Below are 16,422 nucleotides of genomic sequence, written 5' to 3' on the forward strand. Positions count from 1 at the left end.
CAAACTTTATCCACTCCTGGCGTTCAAACACCAAGGAGATCAGGCACCTGAGGGTTCTGGTAATTATCCCCTAACAAGGCTTCTTCAACCACTTCTGTAAGGAATAAACCTGCAGCATCTAAGGTTGAAGAATATCAAGCCAAGATGCCTTATCCTCAGAAACTCCGCAAAGCGGAACAGGGTAAGCAATTTGCCCGCTTTGCAGACTATTTAAGGACTCTTGAAATAAAGATTCCTTTTGCAGAGGCACTGAGCAAATACCCTCTTATGCTAAGTTCATGAAAGAGATCTTAAGTCATAAGAAGGATTGGAGAGAAACTGAAAAAGTATTTCTCACTGAAGAATGCAGTGCAGTCATTCTAAAAAGCTTACCAGAAAAGCTTCAAGATCCTGGAAGCTTTCTGATACCATGCACATTGGAAGGCACTTACACCAAGGTAGCCTTATGACCTTGGAGCAAGTATTAACTTAATACCTGCATCCACTATCAGAAAGCTTGGGTTATTGGAGAAGTCAAACCAACCAGATATGCCTCCAACTTGCTGATGGCTCCATTAAACACCCATCAGGCATAATAGAGGACATGATGTCAAGTTGGCCATTTGCCTTCCAACTGACTTTGTGGTGCTGGAAATGGAGGAGCATAAAAATGCAACTCTCATTCTAGGAAGACCTTTCCTAGCAACTGGACGAACTCTCATTGATGTACAAAGGGGGAAGTAACCTTGAGAGTCAATGAGGATGAGTTCAAGTTGAATGCTGTAAAAGCTATGCAGCATCCAGACACACCAGAGGACTGCATGGACGCTGACATTATTGACTCTCTGGTAGAAGAGATCAATAAGGCTGAAAGCCTAGAATCAGAGCTGAACATCTTCAAAGATGCTCAAACTGATCAGGAAGAGCCAGAGGAGGCAAAGGAATTTTCGAAAATCCTCAGGAGGAGAATAAGCCTCCTAAGCCTGAACTCAAACCACTACCATCATCCCTGAATATGCATTTCTGGAGAGAGTGACACTTTTCCAGTGATTATAAGCTCTGCCTTAAATTCACAGGAAGAGGAAGCACTAATTAAAGTGCTAAGGACACACAGACAGCTCTTGGGTGGTCCATAAGTGATCTTAAGGGCATTAGCCCAGCTAGATGCATGCACAAGATCCTGTTGGGGATAATGCCAAACCAGTGGTCCAACCACAGAGGAGGCTAAATCCTGCCATGAAGGAGGTGGTGCAGAAAGAGGTCACTAAATTACTAGAGGCTGGGATTATTTATCCTATTTCTGATAGCCCCTGGGTGAGCCCTGTCCAAGTTGTTCCCAAAAAGGGAGGAATGACAGTGGTTCATAATGAAAAAAATGAACTGGTCCCTACAAGGACAGTCACAGGGTGGCGTATGTGTATTGACTACAGAAGGCTCAATACAGCCACCAGAAAGGATCATTTTCCTTTACCATTCATAGACCAAATGCTAGAAAGACTAGCTGGTCATGACTATTACTGCTTTTTGGATGGCTATTCAGGCTATAACCAAATTGCAGTGGACCCCAGGACCAAGAGAAACAGCATTCACCTGCCCTTCAGGCGTGTTTGCCTACAGGAGGATGCCTTTTGGTCTGTGCAATGCACCTGCAACCTTTCAGAGGTGCATGCTCTCTATCTTCTCAGATATGGTAGAGAAATTTCTGGAAGTCTTCATGGATGACTTTTCAGTATATGGAGACTCATTTAGCTCCTGTCTTAACCACCTATCACTTGTCCTGAAAAGATGCCAAGAGACTAACCTGGTTTTAAACTGGGAGAAATGTCACTTTATGGTGACTGAAGGAATTGTCCTTGGGCACCAAATTTCAAGCAGGGGAATAGAGGTGGATAAGGCAAAGGTAGAGGTAATTGAAAATTACCACCACCTGCCAATGTTAAGGCAATCAGAAGCTTTCTGGGGCATGCAGGATTCTACAGAAGGTTTATCAAGGATTTTTCGAAAATTGCTAAACCTCTGAGTAACCTGTTAGCTGCTGACACACCATTTGTGTTTGACACACAGTGTTTGCAGGCATTGAGACCCTGAAAGCTAAGGGTCACAGCACCAGTCATCTCTGCACCAGATTGGGCATTACCATTTGAATTAATGTGTGATGCCAGTGATCATGCCATTGGTGCAGTGTTGGGACAGAGGCATAACAAACTTCTGCATGTCATTATTATGCGAGCCGTGTTCTAAATGATGCACAGAAGAATTACACAACCACAGAAAAAGAATTACTTGCAGTGGTTTATGCCATTGACAAGTTTAGATCCTACCTAGGGATCCAAAGTGATTGTGTACACTGACCATGCTGCTCTTAAATACTTACTCACAAAGCAGGATTCAAAACCCAGGCTTATCAGATGGGTGTTGCTTCTGCAAGAGTTTGATATAGAAATAAGAGACAGAAAAGGGACAGAGAACCAAGTGGCAGATCATCTGTCCAGAATAGAGCCAGTAGCTGGGGCGTCCCTCCCTTCTACTGAGATCTCTGAGACCTTCCCAGATGAGCAACTTTGCCATTCAGGAAGCTCCATGGTTTGCAGACATTGCAAATATAAAGCTGTGAGGTTCATACCCAAGGAGTACAGTTATGTGCAAAGAAAGAAACTAATTTCAGATGCCAAGTACTACCTTTGGGATGAACCATATCTCTTTAAGAGATGTGCTGACGGAGTGATCCGCAGGTGTATACCCAGAGAGGAAGCACGAAGGATCCTATGGCACTGCCATGGATCACAGTATGGAGGGACACTTGGAAGTGAGCGAACAGCCACTAAAGTTCTCCAGTGCGGCTTCTACTGGCCTACTCTCTATAAAGATTCCCGAGAGTTTGTGCGTAACTGTGACAGTTGCCAAGAGCTGGTAACCTGCCTCATGGATATGCCATGCCTCAACAAGGGATATTAGAGATAGAGCTGTTTGATGTATGGGGAATTGACTTCATGGGGCCATTCCCACCATCATACTCAAACACTTACATTCTGGTGGCAGTGGACTATGTATCTAAGTGGGTAGAAGCAATTGCTACACCCACTAATGATACCAAAACCGTGCTGAAATTCCTCCAGAAAAACATTTTCAGCAGGTTTGGCGTCCCTAGAGTACTAATCAGTGATGGGGGTACTCATTTCTGTAATAAACAGCTATACTCTGCTATGGTTAGATATGGAATCAGCCATAAGTGGCAACTCCGTATCATCCACAGACAAATGGGCAAGCTGAAGTCTCTAACAGAGAGCTAAAAAGAATCCTGGAACGGACTGTGATGTCCCGAAGAAAGGATTGGGCAAAGAGCTTGGATGATGCTCTGTGGGCATACAGAACAGCATTCAAGACTCCTATAGGGACCTCCCCATACCAATTGGTGTATGGAAAGGCCTGTCATTTGCCTGTGGAACTGGAACATAAAGCCTACTGGGCAACCAGATTCCTAAACATGGATGCACAGTTAGCTGGTGAAAAAGATTGCTCCAGCTAAATGAGCTAGAAGAGTTCAGACTCAATGCCTTTGAAAATGCTAAGATCTATAAGGAAAGGCAAAGAAGTGGCATGACAAGAGATTGTCAACCAGAGTCTTTGAGCCAGGACAAAAAGTTCTCCTCTTCAACTCTAGGCTCAGACTGTTTCCAGGAAAACTCAAATCCCGTTGGAGGGGTCCATATGTGATTACAAAAGTGTCACCATATGGTATGTTGAGCTTCAGGATATTGATTCTGACAGTAAGTTCATTGTTAATGGACAGAGGATCAAACACTATCTTGAAGGAAATTTTGAGCAGGAATGCTCAGAACTGAGACTTGAGTGATTCTCAGTGAAAGTCCAGCTAAAGACAGTAAAGAAGCGCTTGCTGGGAGGCAACCCAGTCATTAGGAAGTTGTATGATTAGTTCTTACAGAGGCAAGTATCAAAAATGAAGGAATTCACAGAGTTACAGAAGGATTCAGCTCAAAAAGCAGAGAAAATGAGCTTACTGGCGAAAAAAACGCCAGTAAGGGCATTTTGGGCGTCAAACGCCAGAATGGGCACCATTCTGGGCGTTTAACGCCAGTAATGGTACCATTCTGGGCGTTAAACGCCAGAATGGGCACCATTCTGGGCGTTTAACGCCAGGTGTGCAGCATCACTGGGCGTTCAGAAAAACGCCCAGTGAGGAAGGTTTTCTGGCGTTTAACGCCAGCCAGGGTACCTGGCTGGGCGTTAAACGCCCAAAAGGGGCAACAAATGGGCGTTAAACGCCAGAATGGGTGCCATTCTGGGCGTTTAACGCCAGCTTGGTGGGGGGACCACATTTTTGTTTTCAACTCAGATTTTTTCAAACTTCCTTTTCTCACCATACTTTTCTACAAAATCACACTTCAATCATTCATTATTCACTTTCAAATCTTCAAAAATCAAAACAATTTTTCAAATCTATTTCAAAATAATCCCAAATCTTCTTCAAAAACTCACCCTTTTCTCAAAAATCTTTCATATCTTTTCAAATTTCCTTTCAAATCTCTCTTTTGTTTTCGAAATTCTCCTCCCCCCACTCTATAAATGAACGTTCCTCACCCTCCTTCCTCACACCATTCGAATTTTCTCTCCCTCTCTCTCTCTCTTCTCTTATTTCTTTTCTTTTTGCTTGAGGACAAGCAAAACCTCTAAGTTTGGTGTGCTTTTCCGTGATCACTAAGCCAAGATTCATCAATATCATGGCTCCCAAGGGAAAACAAACCAACTCAAGAGGAAGGAAAGAGACCAATCCAAAGAATCTTTGGAATGAAGAGAAGTTCTTAACCAAAGAACATGAGGACCATTATCACAAAATAATGGGACTGAGGTCAGTGATCCCGGAAGTTAAATTTGATCTGAAAGAAGATGAATATCCGGAGATCCAAGAGCAAATTCGAAACAGAGGTTGGGAAGTTCTGACCAATCCTGAGACAAAGGTTGGAAGGAACATGGTTCAGGAATTCTACTCAAATCTGTGGCTCACAGATAAGCAAAGAATGACTGGAACCGCTTTTCCTACCCACAGAACCATGGTCAGAGGGAAAGTTATGTACTTCCATCTGGACAAAATAAGAGAAATCTTCAAGTTACCTCAACTACAAGATGATCCTGATTCCTTCAATAGGAGGATGGTGAGAGTAGATAAGGGGTTGGATCAAGTTCTAGAGGACATATGCCTCCCTGGAACTAAGTGGATAACCAATTCTAAGGGTGTCCCAAACCAACTCAAGAGGGGAGACCTCAAGCCAATTGCAAGAGGTTGGCTAGACTTTATTGGGCGTTCCATATTGCCCACTAGCAACCGTTCTGAGGTCACCATCAAGAGAGCAGTGATGATTCACTGTATTATGCTTGGAAAAGCAGTGGAGGTGCATCATGTGATTGCTTGTGAGATCTACACAATTGCAAATAAGAATTCCACTGAAGCCAAATTGGCCTACCCAAGCTTAATCTCCTTGCTCTGCAAAGAGGCTGGGGTAAAAATGGGAGTAGATGAGTTCATACCCATTGAACATCCAATCACCAAGAAGTCAATGGAAGGACAAGTGCAAGACAACTCTATCAAGAGGAGGACGCGTGAGTTCCTCCCTGAATTCCCTGAAATTGGCTACTGGGCCAGCCTAGAAGCATCCATCAACAAGCTGCAAGAGACTATGGAGCAACTGAAGGAAGAACAGCAGAATCAGAACTGCATGATCTGCAAATTGCTGAAGGAACAAGAGAAGCAGGGGCGTGATATCAAGGAACTGAAGCGCCAAAAGCTCTCCTCTCAAGCTGGGGGAGCATCCACTTCTCAAAATCAAGGTTGTTGAGTCCTAACTCTGTGAAAACCTCTATCATTAGGAGCCTCTGTTTTTTTTTTCGTTTTTATTATTATCCTTTTTCCTTTATTTTTAGTCTCATCTTACATCTATATTTGAGTCTTGTTCTTAATTAATAAAATTAATAAAGTTATGCCTTAAAGCTATGAATGTCCTATGAATCCATCACCTCTCTTAAAAGAAAAATGCTTTAATCACAAAAGAACAAGAGGTACAGGATTCCGAAATTTATCTCTGAAACTAGTTGAATTAGTTTGATGTGGTGGCAATACTTTTGTTTTCTGAATGAATGCTTGAACAGTGCATATGTCTTTGAATTTGTTGTTTTAAGAATGTTAAAATTGTTGGCTCTTAAAAGAATGAGGAGAAAGAGAACTGTTATTGAGGATCTGAAAAATCATCAAATTGATTCTTGAAGCAAGAAAAGCATGAAAAAAAAAAAAAATATATATTTCGAAAAAAAAAAGAGAAAGAAGAAAAAAAGAAAAGAAAAGAAAAAAAAAAAGAAGGAAATAAAGTTGTGATCCAAGGCAACAAGAGTGTGCTTAAGAACCCTGGACACCTCTAATTGGGGACTTTAGCAAAGCTGAGTCACAATCTAAGAAGGTTCACCCAATTATGTGTCTGTGGCATGTATGTATCCGGTGGTAATACTGGAAGACAGAGTGCTTTGGGCCACAGCCAAGACTCATACATTAGCTATGTTCAAGAATCAATATACTTAACTAGGAGAATCAATAACACTATCTGAGTTCTGAGTTCTTATAGATGCCAATCATTCTGAACTTCAAAGGATAGAGTGAGATGCCAAAACTGTTCGGAGGCAAAAAGCAACTAGTTCCGCTCATCTAATTGGAGCTAAGTTTCTTGATATTTTGGAGTCTATAGTATATTCTCTTCTTTTTATCCTATTTTGATTCTCAGTTGCTTGGGGACAAGCAACAATTTAAGTTTGGTGTTGTGATGAGCGGATAATTTGTATGCTTTTTGGCATTGTTTTTAGTATGTTTTTAGTATCTTTTAGTTAGTTTTTAGTATATTTTTATTAGTTTTTAACTAAAATTCACTTTTCTGGACTTTACTATGAGTTTGTGTGTTTTTCTGTGATTTCAGGTATTTTCTGACTGAAATTGAGGGTCCTGAGCAAAAATCTGATCCAGAGACTGAAAAGGACTGCAGATGCTGTTGGATTCTGACCTCCCTGCACTCGAAGTGGATTTTCTGGAGCTACAGAAGCCCAATTGGCGCGCTCTCAATGGCATTGGAAAGTAGACATCCTGGGCTTTCCAGCAATATATAATAGTCCATACTTTGTCCAAGATTTGATGGCCCAAACCCGCGTAGCAATCCGGCCTCAGAAATTCCAGCGTTAAACGCCGGAACTGGATTAAAAGTTGGAGTTAAACGCCCAAACTGGCATGAGAACTGGCGTTTAACTCCAGAAAATGTCTCTACACATAAAAGCTTCAATGCTCAGCCCAAGCACACACCAAGTGGGCCCGGAAGTGGATTTTTCTGTCATTACTCATTTCTGTAAACCTTAGGATACTAGTTTACTACTTATAGGACCTTTTGACATTGTAATCAAACCTTATGACCTCATAACATTTTGTACACGTTTCTTCCACAGTATGAGCCTCTAAACCCCATGGTTGGGGGTGAGGAGCTCTGCTGTGTCTTGATGGATTAATGCAATTACTACTGTTTCTTACTCAATCATGCTTGCTTCCGTTCTAAGATAACACTTGTTCTTAATCCGGATGAATGTGATGATCCGTGACAATCATCATCATTCTCAACTATGAACATATGCCTGACAACCACCTCTGTTCTATCTTAGATTGAGTAGTTATCTCTTGGGTTCTTTAATCGGAATCTTCGTGGTATAGGCAGGACCTGATGGCAGCATTCAAGAGAATCCGGAAGGTCTAAACCTTGTCTGTGGTATTGAGTAGGATTCAATGATTGAATGACTGTGATGTGCTTCAAACCTGTAACCTACTGGGCGTTAGTGACAGACGCAAAAGAGTGATTCTATTCCGGTAGGGGAGGGAACCAAACCGGTGATTGGCGGCACTGTGACAGAGTGCTTTGCATTAGCTTTCACTGCGCGGATGGGAGGTAGCTGCTGACAACAGTGAGACCCTACACGAGCTTGCCATGGAAGGAGACATGCGTGTTTGATGAAGAAGACAGTAGGAAAGCAGAGATTCAGAAGATGGAGCATCTCCAAACCTCAACCCATTCTCCATTACTGCAGTACAAGTAACCATTACATGTTCTTTTGCTTTTTACAATCAATCTTGATAATTTCTGATATCCTGACTAAGATTTACAAAATAACCATAGCTTGCTTCAAGCCGACAATCTCCGTGGGATCGACCCTTGCTCACGCAAGGTATTACTTGGACGACCCAGTGCACTTGCTGGTTAGTTGTGCGGGATTGCAAAAGTGTTATTGCAATTTCGTGCACCAGTTTCACCGTTGTCAGTGGCTACCTCCCATCCTCTCAGTGAAAATACGTCCCTGATGCTCTGTCATAGCATAGGCTAATCATCTGTCGGTTCTCGGTCCGGCCGGAATAGAATCCAGTGATTCTTTTGCGTCTGTCACTAACGCCCCGCCTTTCGGAGTTTGAAGCACGTCACAGTCATTCAATCATTGAATCCTACTCAGAATACCACAGACAAGGTTAGACCTTCCAGATTCTCTTGAATGCCGCCATCAGTTCTTGCCTATACCACGAAGACTCTGATCTCACGGAATGGCTGGCTCGTTTGTCAGGCGAGCACTCGGTTGTCAGGCGATCAACCATGCATCATGCAATCAGAAATCCAAGAGATATTCACCAAGCCTCGAATGCTTGTAGAACAAGAATGGTTGTCAGTCACCTTGTTCATAGGTGAGAATGGTGATGATCCGTGACAATCATCACCTTCATCAAGTTGAAGAACAAGTGATATCTTGGACAAAGAACAAGCGGAATTGAATAGAAGAACAATAGTAATTGCATTAATACTCGAGGTACAGCAGAGCTCCACACCTTAATCTATGGTGTGTAGAAACTCCACCGTTGAAAATACATAAGAACAAGGTCTAGGCATGGCCGAATGGCCAGCCTCCCAAATGATCTAAGATAGCATAAAATTAGAAGATAGCTACCAAGATTGTCAAATACAATAGTAAAAGGTCCTACTTATAGAAAACTAGTAGCCTAAGGTGTACAAAGATGAGTAAATGACATAAAAATCCACTTCCGGGCCCACTTGGTGTGTGCTTAGGCTGAGCAATGAAGCATTTTCGTGTAGAGACTTGTCTTGGAGTTAAACGCCAGCTTTTATGCCAGTTTGGGCGTTTAACTCCCATTTAGGTGCCAGTTCCGGCGTTTAACGCTGGAATTTCTTGAGGTGACTTTGAACGCCGGTTTGGGCCATCAAATCTTGGGCAAAGTATGGACTATCATATATTGCTGGAAAGCCCAGGATGTCTACTTTCCAACGCCGTTGAGAGCGCGGCAATTGGGCTTCTGTAGCTCCAGAAAATCCACTTCGAGTGCAGGGAGGTCAGAATCCAACAGCATCTGCAGTCCTTTTCAGTCTCTGGATCAGATTTTTGCTCAGGACCCTCAATTTCAGTCAGAAAATACCTGAAATCACAGAAAAACACACAAACTCATAGTAAAGTCCAGAAAAGTGAATTTTAGTTAAAAACTAATAAAAATATACTAAAAACTAACTAAAAGATACTAAAAACATACTAAAAACAATGCCAAAAAGCATACAAATTATCCGCTCATCACAACACCAAACTTAAATTGTTGCTTGTCCCCAAGCAACTGAAGATCAAATAAGATAAAAAAGAAGAGAATATGCAATGAACTCCAAAAACATCTATGAAGATCAGTATTAATTAGATGAGCGGGGCTTTTAGCTTTTTGCCTCTGAATAGTTTTGGCATCTCATTTTATCCTTTGGAACTCAGAATGATTGGCTTCTTTAGGAACTCAGAATCCAGATAGTGTTATTGATTCTCCTAGTTAAGTATGATGATTCTTGAACACAGCTACTTTATTGAGTCTTGGCTGTGGCCCAAAGCACTCTGTCTTCCAGTATTACCACCGGATACATACATGCCACAGACACATAATTGGGTGAACTTTTTCAGATTGTGACTCAGCTTTGCTAAAGTCCCCAATTAGAGGTGTCCAGGGTTCTTAAGCACACTCTTATTTCCTTGGATCACAACTTTATTTCTTTCTTTTTCATCAATTTTTTTCGTTTTTCCCCCCCTTTTTTTTTTCGTTTGCTTTTTTTTTGTATTCACTGCTTTTTCTTGCTTCAAGAATCATTTTTATGATTTTTCAGATCCTCAGTAACATGTCTCCTTTTTCATCATTCTTTCAAGAGCCAACATTCATGAACCACAAATTCAAAAGACATATGCACTGTTCAAGCATACATTCAGAGAACAAAAGTGTTGCCACCACATCAAAATAATTAAACTGTTATAAAATTCAAAATTCATGCAATTCTTTTCCTTTTCAATTAAGCATGTTTTTATTTAAGAAAGGTGATGGATTCATAGGACATTCATAACTTTAAGGCATAAACACTAAGACACTAATGATCATAAGACACAAACATGGATAAACATAAGCACTAAAATTCGAAAAACAGAAGAATAAAGAACAAGGAAATCAAGGAACGGGTCCACCTTAGTGATGGCGGCTCTTCCTTCCTCTTGAAGGTCCTATGGAGTGCTTAAGCTCCTCAATGTCTCTTCCTTGCCTTTGTTGCTCCTCTCTCATGATTCTTTGATCTTCTCTTATTTCATGGAGGAGAATGGAGTGTTCTTGGTGCTCCACCCTTAGTTGTCCCATGTTGGAACTCAATTCTCCTAGGGAGGTGTTTAGTTGCTCCCAATAGTTTTGTGGAGGAAAGTGCATCTCTTGAGGCATCTCAGGGATCTCATGATAAGAGGGGTCTCTTGTGTGCTCCATCCTTTTCTTGGTAATGGGCTTATCCTCATCAATGGTGATGTCTCCCTCTATGTCAACTCCAACTGAATAACAAAGGTGACAAATGAGGTGAGGAAAGGCTAACCTTGCCAAGGTAGAGGACTTGTCCGCCACCTTGTAGAGTTCTTGGGCTATAACCTCATGAACTTCCACTTCTTCTCCAATCATGATGCTATGGATCATGATGGCCCGGTCTAGAGTAACTTCGGATCGGTTGCTAGTGGGAATGATTGAGCGTTGGATAAACTCCAACCATCCTCTAGCCACGGGTTTGAGGTCATGCCTTCTCAATTGAACCGGCTTGCCTCTTGAATCTCTCTTCCATTGTGCGCCCTCTTCACATATGATTGTGAGGACTTGGTCCAACCTTTGATCAAAGTTGACCCTTCTTGTGCAAGGATGTTCATCTCCTTGCATCATAGGCAAGTTGAACGCCACCCTCACACTTTTCGGACTAAAATCCAAGTATTTCCCCCGAACCATAGTAAGATAATTCTTTGGATCCGGGTTCACACTTTGATCATGGTTCTTGGTGATCCATGCATTGGCATAGAACTCTTGAACCATCAAGATTCCGACTTGTTGAATGGGGTTGGTAAGCACTTCCCAACCTCTTCTTCGGATCTCATGGCGGATCTCCGGATATTCACCCTTTTTGAGTGAAAAGGGGACCTCGGGGATCACCTTCTTCAAGGCCACAACTTCATAGAAGTGGTCTTGATGCACCCTTGAGATGAATCTATCCATCTCCCATGACTCGGAGGTGGAAGCTTTTGCCTTCCCTTTCCTCTTTCTAGAGGTTTCTCCGGCCTTGGATGCCATAAATGGTTATGGAAAACGAAAAAGCAACGCTTTTACCACACCAAACTTAAAATGTTTGCTCGTCCTCGAGCAAAAGAAGAAAGAAGAGAGTAGAAGAAGAAGAAATGAGGAAGAGGGAGATGGTGGTGTATTCGGCTAAAGAGGGGGAGAAGTGTTGTTTAGGTTGTGTGAAAATGAAGGGGTTAAGAAGGGTTTATATAAGAGAGAGGGGAGATGAGGTTCGGCCATTATGGGTGGGTTTGGGAGGGAAAGTGGTTTGAATTTGAAGGGTGAGGTTGGTGGGGTTTTATGAAGGATGGATGTGAGTGGTGAAGAGAAAGATGGGATTTGATAGGTGAAGGGTTTTTTGGGGAAGAGGTGTTGAGGTGATTGGTGAATGGGGGAAGAAGAGAGAGAGTGGTGGTGGGGTCCTGTGGGGTCCACAGATCCTGTGGTGTCAAGGAAAAGTCATCCCTGCACCAAATGTTGCTCAAAATCACGTTTTGAGCCATTTCTGGCGTTAAACGCCGGGCTGGTGCCCATTCCTGGCGTTTAACGCCAGGTTCTTGCCCTTTTCTGGCGTTTAACGCCAGTCTGGTGCCCCTTTCTGGCGTTAAACGCCCAGAATGGTGCCAGACTGGGCGTTAAACGCCCAACTGCTAGGCTTACTGGCGTTTGAACGACAGCAGCATCTTCCTCCAGGGTGTGCTATTTTTCTTCCTGTTTTTCATTCTGTTTTTGCTTTTTCAATTAATTTTGTGACTTCTTATGATCATCAACCTACAAAATAAAATAAAATAACAAAAGAAAATATGTAAAATATAATATTGGGTTGCCTCCCAACAAGCGCTTCTTTAATGTCAGTAGCTTGACAGAGGGCTCTCATGGAGCCTCATATATACTCATAGCAATGTTGGAACCTCCCAACACCAAACTTAGAGTTCGAATGTGGGGGTTCAACACCAAACTTAGAGTTTGGTTGTGGCCTCCCAACACCAAACTTAGAGTTTGAATGTGGGGGCTCTTCTTGACTCTGATTTGAGAGAAGCTCTTCATGCTTCATCTCTATGGTGACCGAGGGATATCCTTGAGCCTTAAACACAAAGGATTCTCCATTCACTTGAATGATAAGTTCACCTCTATCAACATCAATCACAGCCTTTGCTGTGGCTAGGAAAGGTCTGCCAAGGATGATGGTTTCATCCATGCATTTCCCAGTCTCTAGGACTATGAAATCAGTAGGGATGTAATGGTCTTCAATCTTAACCAGAACATTCTCTACAAGTCCATAAGCTTGTTTTCTTGAGTTGTCTGCCATCTCTAGTGAAATTTTTGCAGCTTGTACCTCAAAGATCCTTAGCTTCTCCATTACTGAGAGAGGCATGAGGTTTACACTTGACCCTAAGTCACACAGAGCCTTCTTGAAGGTCATGGTGCCTATGGTACAAGGTATGGAAAACTTCCCAGGGTCTTGTCTCTTTTGAGGTAATTTCTGCCTAGACAAGTCATCCAGTTATTTGGTGAGCAAAGGAGGTTCATCCTCCCAAGTCTCATTTCCAAATAACTTGTTATTTAGCTTCATGATTGCTCCAAGGTATTTAGCAACTTGCTCTTCAGTGACATACTCATCCTCTTCAGAGGAAGAATACTCATCAGAGCTCATGAAAGGCAGAAGTAAGTCCAATGGAATCTCTATGGTCTCATTTTGAGCCCCAGATTCCCATGGTTCCTCATTGGGGAACTCATTGGAGGCTAGTGCACGCCCATTGAGGTCTTCCTCAGTGGCGTTCACTTCCTCCCCTTCCTCTCCAAATTCGGCCATATTGATGGCTTTGCACTCTCCTTTTGGATTTTCTTCTGTGTTGCTTGGAAGAGTACTTGGAGGGAGTTCAGTAACTTTCTTGCTCAGTTGTCCCACTTGTCCTTCCAAATTCCTAATGGAAGACCTTGTTTCAGTCATGAAACTTTGAGTGGTTTTGATTAGATCAGAGACCATGGTTGCTAAGTCAGAGGGGTTCTGCTTAGAATTCTCTGTCTGTTGCTGAGAAGATGATGGAAAAGGCTTGCCATTGTTAAACCTGTTTCTTCCACCATTATTATTAAAACCTTGTTGAGATCTCTCTTGATTCTTCCATGAGAGATTTGGGTGATTTCTCCATGAAGAATTATAGGTGTTACCATAGGGTTCTCCTAGGTAATTCACCTCTTCCATTGAAGGGTTCTCAGGATCATAAGCTTCTTCCTCAGATGAAGCATCCTTGGTACTACTTGGTGCATTTTGCATTCCAGACAGACTTTGAGAAATCAAATTGACTTGTTGAGTCAATATTTTATTCTGAGCCAAAATGGCGTTCAGAGTATCAATCTCAAGAACTCCTTTCTTCTGACTTGTCCCATTGTTCACAGGATTTCTCTCAGAAGTGTACATGAATTGGTTATTTGCAACCATTTCAATGAGCTCTTGAGCTTCTGTAGGCGTCTTCTTCAGATGAAGAGATCCTCCAGCAGAGCTATCCAAGGACATCTTAGATAGTTCAGAGAGACCATCATAGAAAATACCTATGATGCTCCATTCAGAAAGCATGTCAGAAGGACATTTTCTGATCAATTGTTTGTATCTTTCCCAAGCTTCATAGAGGGATTCTCCATCCTTCTGTCTGAAGGTTTGGACTTCCACTCTAAGCTTACTCCATCTTTGTGGTGGAAAGAACTTTGCCAAGAAGGCATTGACTAGCTTTTCCCAAGAGTCCAGGCTTTCTTTAGGTTGAGAGTCCAACCATATTCTAGCTCTGTCCCTTACAGCAAAAGGGAATAGCATCAGTCTATAGACCTCAGGGTCTACCCCATTAGTCTTGACTGTGTCACAGATTTGCAAGAATTCAGCTAAAAACTGATGAGGATCTTCCATTGGAAGTCCATGGAACTTGCAATTCTGTTGCATTAGAGAAACTAATTGAGGCTTAAGCTCAAAGTTGTTTGCTCCAATGGCAGGGATAGAGATGCTTCTCCCATAGAAGTCGGGAGTAGGTGCAGTAAAGTCACCCAGCACCTTCCTTGTATTGTTTGCATTATTGTTGTTTTCGGCTGCCATGTCTTCTTCTTCTTTGAAGAATTCGGTCAGTTCCTCTAAAGAGAGTTGTGCTTTGGCTTCTCTTAGCTTTCTCTTCAAGGTCCTTTCGGGTTCAGGGTCAGCTTCAACAAGAATGCCTTTCCTCTTTCTATGCCTTTGAGAAGAGAACAAGAAAATGTGGAATCCTCTATGTCACAGTATAGAGATTCCTTAAGGTGTCAGAGGAAAAGAGAAATAGAAAGAAGAAGGAGAAGAAGAATTCGAACTTTAATTAGATAAGGTTCGAATTGTGCATTGAGAAGGAGTGGTACTCCATAAATAGAAGGATGTGAGAAGGAGGGAAGTAATTTTTCGAAAATTAATTAAAATATTTTGAAAACATTTTTGAAAAACACTAATTGATTTTCGAAAATAAAAGTGGAAAAGAAATCAAGTGATTTTTGAAAAAGATTTTTAAATTAGAAATAAAAAAGATTTGATTGAAAACTATTTTGAAAAAGATGTGGTTAAGAAGATATGATTGGTTTTAAAAAGATGTGATTGAAAAGATATGATTTGAAAACAATTTTAAAAAGATATGATTTGAAAACAATTTTGAAAAGATTTGATTTGAAAATAAATGACTTGCCTAACAAGAAATGATGTGATTCAAAACATTAAACCTTTCTCAATAGAAAAGGCTACAATCTTGAAATTTTGAATCAAATCATTAATTGTTAGTAAGTATCTTTGAAAAAGGAAAGAAATTAATTTTGAAAACATTTGATTGAAAAGATATGATTTGAAAAAGATTTGATTTTGAAAAACTTTGAAAACTTGAAAAAAAAATTTGATTTGAAAAACAAAATCTTCCCCCTAGCACCATCCTGGCGTTAAACGCCCAGAATGGTATCCATTCTGGCGTTTAACGCCCAAAATGCACCCTTTTTGGGCGTTAAACGCCCAACCAGGTACCCTGGCTGGCGTTTAAACGCCAGTCTGCCTTCTTCACTGGGCATTTTTGAATGCCCAGCTTTTTCTGTATAATTCCTCTGCAGTATGTTCTGAATCTTCAATTCTCTGTATTATTGACTTGAAAAGACACAAATTAAAAATATTTTTGGATTTTTAATAATCAAAGTGCAACAAGAATCAAATAACAATGCATGCAAGACACCAAACTTAGCAGTTTGTATACTATTGACACTATATGAGACACATAAACACTCAAGTCAAAAGAATTCAAAGATCAGAGTAAGAAATCATCAAGAATTACTTGAAGATCCTTAAGACACATGAATGAATGCATGCAATTGACACCAAACTTAAGATGAGACTCTAGACTCAAGCAAGAAACATCAAATATTTTTTGTTTTTATGGTTTTTGTGAATTTTTTTGTGATTTTCGAAAATTAAGTGGAAAAAGATATCAAAATTCTTAATGAGAATTCCAGGAATCAGTGCAATGCTAGTCTAAGACTCCGGTCCAGGAATTAGACATGGCTTCACAGCCAGCCAAGCTTTCAAAGAAAGCTTCGGTCCAAAACACTAGACATGGCCAAAGGCCAGCCAAGCCTTAGCAGATCACTGCTCCAAAAGCAAGATCAACAAGCTCTTGTGATGATAAGTTGAAACCTCGGTCCAATGAAATTAGACATGGCTTTACAGCCAGCCCGATTTCAGCAAATCATCATGAAACTCTAGAATTCATCTT

At 41.3% G+C, this 16,422-nt stretch overlaps 1 non-coding gene across 1 annotated transcript; it reads left to right on the forward strand.

The window, feature by feature from the left end:
- The first annotated feature begins 14,237 nt into the window (after nucleotides 1-14,237).
- On the forward strand, nucleotides 14,238-14,345 carry LOC130972672 (small nucleolar RNA R71). Its single transcript, XR_009083836.1, has one exon. It is a non-coding gene; the product is annotated as a small nucleolar RNA R71 (small nucleolar RNA).
- The last annotated feature ends 2,077 nt before the right edge of the window (nucleotides 14,346-16,422 follow it).

The sequence above is a fragment of the Arachis stenosperma genome, chromosome 3 (assembly GCF_014773155.1).
Source record: "Arachis stenosperma cultivar V10309 chromosome 3, arast.V10309.gnm1.PFL2, whole genome shotgun sequence".
NCBI lineage: Eukaryota > Viridiplantae > Streptophyta > Magnoliopsida > Fabales > Fabaceae > Arachis > Arachis stenosperma.